Genomic DNA, 9,029 nt, shown 5'->3' on the forward strand with positions numbered 1-9,029 from the left:
ACTGTGATATCACACTGACCAGGTGTACAATCACTCTGATATTACATGTTTACACTCACCAGGTGTACAGTCACTCTGATATCACACTGACGCACTGACCGGGTGTACAATCACTCTGATATCACACTGAGACACTGACCGTGTGTACAATCACTGTGATATTACAATGATACACTCAGCGGGTGTAAATCCTCTCTGATATCACACAGCCGCACTGAGCAGGTGTACAATCACACTGAGATCTCACTGATACACTGTCCAGGTGTACGATCATTTTGATATCACCCTGACACACTTACCAAGTCTACAATTACGCCAATATCACACTGACACAGTGACCGGGTGCACAATCACTCTGACATCACACTGACAAACTGACCAGGTGTACATTCACCCTGATATCACACTGTCCAGGTGTACAATAACTCTGATATCGCACCTGTACACTGACCAGGTGTATAATCAATGTGATATCACTTACACTGACCGTGGGTACAATCACTGTGATTTCACACTGATACTCTGACCGGGTGTACAATCACTGTGATATTACACTGATACACTCAGCGGGTGTACATCCTCTCTGATATCACACAGCCAGACTGAGCAGGTGTACAATCACCCTGAGAGCTCACTGATACACTGACCAGGTGAACAATCATTCTGATATCACACTGATACAATGGCCGGGAGTACAATCACTCTGATATTACACTGATACTCTGGCCGTGTGTACAATGCCTCTGATCTCACTCTGACACACTGTCCGGGTGTACAATCAATCTGATACCACACTGATACACTGCCCAAGTGTACAGTCACTCTGAGAACACACTGATACTCTGCGCATGTGAGAATTCACTCGGCTATCACATTGACACACTGACCAGGTGTACAATCACTGTGATATCACACTGATATACCGCCCATGTGTACAATCACTGTGATATCACACTGACCAGGTGTACAATCAGTCTGATATTACACGTTTACACTTCCAAGGTGTACACTCACTCTGATATCACATTGACACACTGACGAGGTGTACAATCACCCTGATATCACACTGATACACTGGCGAGAGTACAATCACTCTGATATCACACTGATACACTGACCGGGTGTACAATCACTCTGATATCACACGGATACACTGACCTGGTGTACAATCACTCTGATATCACATTGACACACTGCCCATGTGCACAATCACATATTACACTGATACACTCAGCGTGTGTACATCCTATCTGATATCACACAGCCACACTGAGCAGGTGTACAATCACACTGAGAACTCACTGATACACTGACCTGTTGGACAATCATTCTGATATCACACTGATACAATGGCCGTGAGTACAATCTCTCTAAAATCACACTGATACACTGCCCGTGTGTACAATCACTCTGACATCACACTGACAAACAGACCAGGTGTACAATCACACTGATATCACTCTGAGCAGGTGTACAAACACTGTGATATCATACTGATACACTGACTGGGTGAACAATCACTATGATATCACACTGATACACTGACCTGGTGTACAGTTTCTCTGATATCACAGCTGTACACTGACCAGGTGTACAATCAATGTGATATCACACTGATACACTGACGGGTGTACATCCTCTCTGATATCACACTGAGACACTGACCATGTGTACAATCACTGTGATATCACACTGATACACTGACCAGGAGTAAAATCACTCTGATATCACAGTGAGACACTGACCATGTGTACAATCACTGTGATGTTACACTGATACACTGAGCTGGTGTGAATTCACTCTGATATCACACTGACAGACACAGCAGGTGTACAATCACTCTGATAGCACACTGATATACTGCCCAGGTGTACAATCACTGTGATATCACACTGACCAGATGCACAATCACTCTGATATCACACTGATACACTGACTGGGTATACACACCTCTCCGATATCACACTGACTCACTGACCGGATGTACAATCACTCTGATACACTGACCTGTTGTTCAAGCACTCTGATATCACACTGACCAGGTGTACAATCACTCTGATATTACAATTTTACACTGACCAGGTGTACAATCACTCTGCTATCATTGATACATTGACCTGGTATACAGTTTCACTGATATAACATTAACAAACTGTCAAGATGTACAATCACTCTGATATCACACTGATACACAGACCGGGTGTAGAATCATTTTGATATCACCCTGACACACTGACCAAGTCTACAATTACGCCAATATCACACTGACGCACTGACCGGGTGTACAATCACTCTGATACCACACTGATACACTGCCCAGTTGTACAATCACTGTGATATCACACTGACCAGGTGTACAATCAGTCTGATATTACACGTTTACACTCACAAGGTGTACACTCACTCTGATATCACATTGACACACTGACCAGGTGAACAATCACCCTGATATCACACTGATACACTGGCGAGAGTGTACAATGCCTCTGATCTCACTCTGACACACTGTCCGGGTGTACAATCAATCTGATACCACACTGAAACACTGCCCAAGTGTACAGTCACTCTGAGAACACACTGATACTCTGCGCATGTGAGAATTCACTCGGCTATCACATTGACACACTGACCAGGTGTACAATCACTGTGATATCACACTGATACACAGACCATGTCTACAATCACTGTGATATCACACTGATACACAGACCATATGTACAAACAGTCTGATATCACACTGATACACCGGCCGGGTGTACAATCACTCTGACATCACACTGATATACCGGCCGGGTGTACAATCACTGTGATATCACACTGATACACTGGCCGTGTGTACAATCACTCTGACATCACGCTGACAAACAGAGCAGGTGTACAATCACATTGATATCACACTGAGCAGGTGTACAATCACTGTGATATCACACTGATACACTGACTGGGTGAACAATCACTATGATATCACACTGATACACTGACCTGGTGTACAGTTTCTCTGATATCACACTGACACACTGACCAGATGTACAATCACTCTGATATCGCACCTGTACACTGACCAGGTGTACAATCAATGTGATATCACACTGATACACTGACGGGTGTACATCCTCTCTGATATCACACTGAGACACTGACCATGTGTACAATCACTGTGATATCACACTGATACACTGACCAGGAGTAAAATCACTCTGATATCACAGTGAGACACTGACCATGTGTACAATCACTGTGATGTTACACTGATACACTGAGCTGGTGTGAATTCACTCTGATATCACACTGACAGACACAGCAGGTGTACAATCACTCTGATATCACACTGATATACCGCCCAGGTGTACAATCACTGTGATATCACACTGATACACAGACCATATGTACAAACAGTCTGATATCACACTGATACACTGGCCGGGTGTACAATCACTGTGATATCACACAGTCCAGGTGTACAATCACTCTGATATCACACTTTTAAACTGACCAGGTGTACATTCACTCTGATATCACACCGATACGCTGACCATGTGTACAATCAGTCTGATATCACACTGATACACTGGCTGGGTGTATAGTCACTCTGATATCACACTGATACACCGGCCGGGTTTACAATCACTCTGACATCACACTGACAAACTGACCAGTTGTACAAACACCCTGATATCACACTGACCAGGTGTCCAATCACTCGGATATCGCACTTGTACACTGACCATGTGTATAATCAATGTGATATCACACTGATACACAGACCGGGTGTACATTCACTGTGATATCACACTGATACACCGACGGGTGGTACATCCTCGCTGATATCACACTGAGACACTGACCATGTGTACAAGCAATGTGATATCACACTGATACACAGACCGGGTGTACAATCACTCTGATATCACTCTGAGGCACTGACCATGTGTACAATCACTCAAATATCGTACTGACACACTGACCAGGTGTACAATCAGTCTGATATGACACTGATCCACTGACCAGGTGTACAATGACTCTGATATCACTCCGACAGACTTACCCGGGTGTACACTCGCTCCGATATCACACTGACACAATGACCATGTGTACAGTTTCTCTGATATCACACTGACACACTGACCAGGTGTACAATCAGTCTGATATGACACTGATCCACTGACCAGGTGTACAATGACTCTGATATCACTCCAACAGACTTACCCGGGTGTACACTCGCTCCGATATCACACTGACACAATGACCATGTGTACAATCACTCTGATATCACACTGATACACTGACCTTGTGTACAGTTTCTCTGATATCACACTGACACACTGACCAGGTGTACAATCAGTCTGATATTACACGTTTACACTCACAAGGTGTACACTCACTCTGATATCACATTGACACACTGACGAGGTGTACAATCACTCTGATATCACACCGACACACTGACCAGGTGAACAATCACCCTGATATCACACTGATACACTGGCGAGAGTACAATCACTCTGATATCACACTGATACACTGGACGTGTGTACAATCACTCTGACCTCACACTGACAAACAGACCAGGTGTACAATCACACTGATATCACACTGAGCAGGTGTACAATCACTCTGATATCATACTGATACACTGACCGTGCGTACAATCACTCTTTTATCACACTGACACTCTGACCAGATGTACAATCACTCTGATATCACACTGATACACTGACTGGGTATACACACCTCTCCGATATCACACTGACTCACTGACCGGATGTACAATCACTCTGATACACTGACCTGTTGTTCAAGCACTCTGATATCACACTGACCAGGTGTACAATCACTCTGATATTACAATTTTACACTGACCAGGTGTACAATCACTCTGCTATCTCACTGATACATTGACCTGGTGTACAGTTTCACTGATATAACATTAACAAACTGTCAAGATGTACAATCACTCTGATATCACACTGATACACAGACCGGGTGTAGAATCATTTTGATATCACCCTGACACACTGACCAAGTCTACAATTACGCCAATATCACACTGACGCACTGACCGGGTGTACAATCACTCTGATACCACACTGATACACTGCCCAGTTGTACAATCACTGTGATATCACACTGACCAGGTGTACAATCAGTCTGATATTACACGTTTACACTCACAAGGTGTACACTCACTCTGATATCACATTGACACACTGACGAGGTGTATAATCACTCTGATATCACACTGACACACTGACCAGGTGAACAATCACCCTGATATCACACTGATACACTGGCGAGAGTGTACAATGCCTCTGATCTCACTCTGACACACTGTCCGGGTGTACAATCAATCTGATACCACACTGATACACTGCCCAAGTGTACAGACACTCTGAGAACACACTGATACTCTGCGCATGTGAGAATTCACTCGGCTATCACATTGACACACTGACCAGGTGTACAATCACTGTGATATCACACTGATACACAGACCATGTCTACAATCACTGTGATATCACACTGATACACAGACCATATGTACAATCAGTCTGATATCACACTGATACACTGGCCGGGTGTACAATCACTCTGACATCACACTGATATACCAGCCGGGTGTACAATCACTGTGATATCACACTGATACACTGGCCGTGTGTACAATCACTCTGACATCACGCTGACAAACAGAGCAGGTGTACAATCACACTGATATCACACTGATACACTGACTGGGTGAACAATCACTATGATATCACACTGATACACTGACCTGGTGTACAGTTTCTCTGATATCACACTGACACACTGACCAGATGTACAATCACTCTGATATCGCACCTGTACACTGACCAGGTGTACAATCAATGTGATATCACACTGATACACTGACGGGTGTACATCCTCTCTGATATCACACTGAGACACTGACCATGTGTACAATCACTGTGATATCACACTGATACACTGACCAGGAATAAAATCACTGTGATATCACACTGACCAGGTGTACAATCAGTCTGATATTACACGTTTACACTTCCAAGGTGTACACTCACTCTGATATCACATTGACACACTGCCGAGGTGTACAATCACTCTGATATCACACCGACACACTGACCAGGTGAACAATCACCCTGATATCACACTGATACACTGGCGAGAGTACAATCACTCTGATATCACACTGATACACTGGACATGTGTACAATCACTCTGACCTCACACTGACAAACAGACCAGGTGTACAATCACACTGATATCACACTGAGCAGGTGTACAATCACTCTGATATCATACTGATACACTGCCCAGTTGTACAATCACTGTGATATCACACTGACCAGGTGTACAATCAGTCTGATATTACACGTTTACACTCACAAGGTGTACACTCACTCTGATATCACATTGACACACTGACGAGGTGTACAATCACTCTGATATCACACCGACACACTGACCAGGTGAACAATCACCCTGATATCACACTGATACACTGGCGAGAGTACAATCACTCTGATATCACACTGATACACTGGACGTGTGTACAATCACTCTGACCTCACACTGACAAACAGACCAGGTGTACAATCACACTGATATCACACTGAGCAGGTGTACACTCACTCTGATATCACACTGACTCACTGACCGGATGTATAATCACTCTGATACACTGACCTGTTGTTCAAGCACTCTGATATCACATTGACCAGGTGTACAATCACTCTGATATTACAATTTTACACTGACCAGGTGTACAATCACTCTGCTATCTCACTGATACATTGACCTGGTGTACAGTTTCACTGATATAACATTAACAAACTGACAAGATGTACAATCACTCTGATATCACACTGATACACAGACCGAGTGTAGAATCATTTTGATATCACCCTGACACACTGACCAAGTCTACAATTACACCAATATCACACTGACTCACTGACCGGGTGTACAATCAACCTGATACCACACTGATACACTGCCCAGTTGTACAATCACTGTGATATCACACTGACCAGGTGTACAATCACTCTGATATTACATGTTTACACTCACCAGGTGTACAGTCACTCTGATATCACACTGACGCACTGACCGGGTGTACAATCACTCTGATATCACACTGAGACACTGACCGTGTGTACAATCACTGTGATATTACAATGATACACTCAGCGGGTGTATATCCTCTCTGATATCACACAGCCGCACTGAGCAGGTGTACAATCACACTGAGATCTCACTGATACACTGTCCAGGTGTACAATCATTTTGATATCACCCTGACACACTGACCAAGTCTACAATTACGCCAATATCACACTGACACAGTGACCGGGTGCACAATCACTCTGACATCACACTGACAAACTGACCAGGTGTACATTCACCCTGATATCACACTGTCCAGGTGTACAATAACTCTGATATCGCACCTGTACACTGACCAGGTGTATAATCAATGTGATATCACTTACACTGACCGTGGGTACAATCACTGTGATTTCACACTGATACTCTGACCGGGTGTACAATCACTGTGATATTACACTGATACACTCAGCGGGTGTACATCCTCTCTGATATCACACAGCCAGACTGAGCAGGTGTACAATCACCCTGAGAGCTCACTGATACACTGACCAGGTGAACAATCATTCTGATATCACACTGATACAATGGCCGGGAGTACAATCACTCTGATATTACACTGATACTCTGGCCGTGTGTACAATGCCTCTGATCTCACTCTGACACACTGTCCGGGTGTACAATCAATCTGATACCACACTGATACACTGCCCAAGTGTACAGTCACTCTGAGAACACACTGATACTCTGCGCATGTGAGAATTCACTCGGCTATCACATTGACACACTGACCAGGTGTACAATCACTGTGATATCACACTGATACACAGACCATGTCTACAATCACTGTGATATCACACTGATACACAGACCATATGTACAATCAGTCTGATATCACACTGATACACTGGACATGTGTACAATCACTCTGACCTCACACTGACAAACAGACCAGGTGTACAATCACACTGATATCACACTGAGCAGGTGTACAATCACTCTGATATCATACTGATACACTGACCGTGCGTACAATCACTCTTTTATCACACTGACACTCTGACCAGATGTACAATCACTCTGATATCACACTGATACACTGACTGGGTATACACACCTCTCCGATATCACACTGACTCACTGACCGGATGTACAATCACTCTGATACACTGACCTGTTGTTCAAGCACTCTGATATCACACTGACCAGGTGTACAATCACTCTGATATTACAATTTTACACTGACCAGGTGTACAATCACTCTGCTATCTCACTGATACATTGACCTGGTGTACAGTTTCACTGATATAACATTAACAAACTGTCAAGATGTACAATCACTCTGATATCACACTGATACACAGACCGGGTGTAGAATCATTTTGATATCACCCTGACACACTGACCAAGTCTACAATTACGCCAATATCACACTGACGCACTGACCGGGTGTACAATCACTCTGATACCACACTGATACACTGCCCAGTTGTACAATCACTGTGATATCACACTGACCAGGTGTACAATCAGTCTGATATTACACGTTTACACTCACAAGGTGTACACTCACTCTGATATCACATTGACACACTGACGAGGTGTATAATCACTCTGATATCACACTGACACACTGACCAGGTGAACAATCACCCTGATATCACACTGATACACTGGCGAGAGTGTACAATGCCTCTGATCTCACTCTGACACACTGTCCGGGTGTACAATCAATCTGATACCACACTGATACACTGCCCAAGTGTACAGTCACTCTGAGAACACACTGATACTCTGCGCATGTGAGAATTCACTCGGCTATCACATTGACACACTGACCAGGTGTACAATCACTGTGATATCACACTGATACACAGACCATGTCTACAATCACTGTGATATCACACTGATACACAGACCAT

The sequence above is a fragment of the Hypanus sabinus genome, chromosome 18 (genome assembly GCF_030144855.1).
Source record: "Hypanus sabinus isolate sHypSab1 chromosome 18, sHypSab1.hap1, whole genome shotgun sequence".
NCBI classification, from domain to species: Eukaryota; Metazoa; Chordata; class Chondrichthyes; order Myliobatiformes; family Dasyatidae; genus Hypanus; species Hypanus sabinus.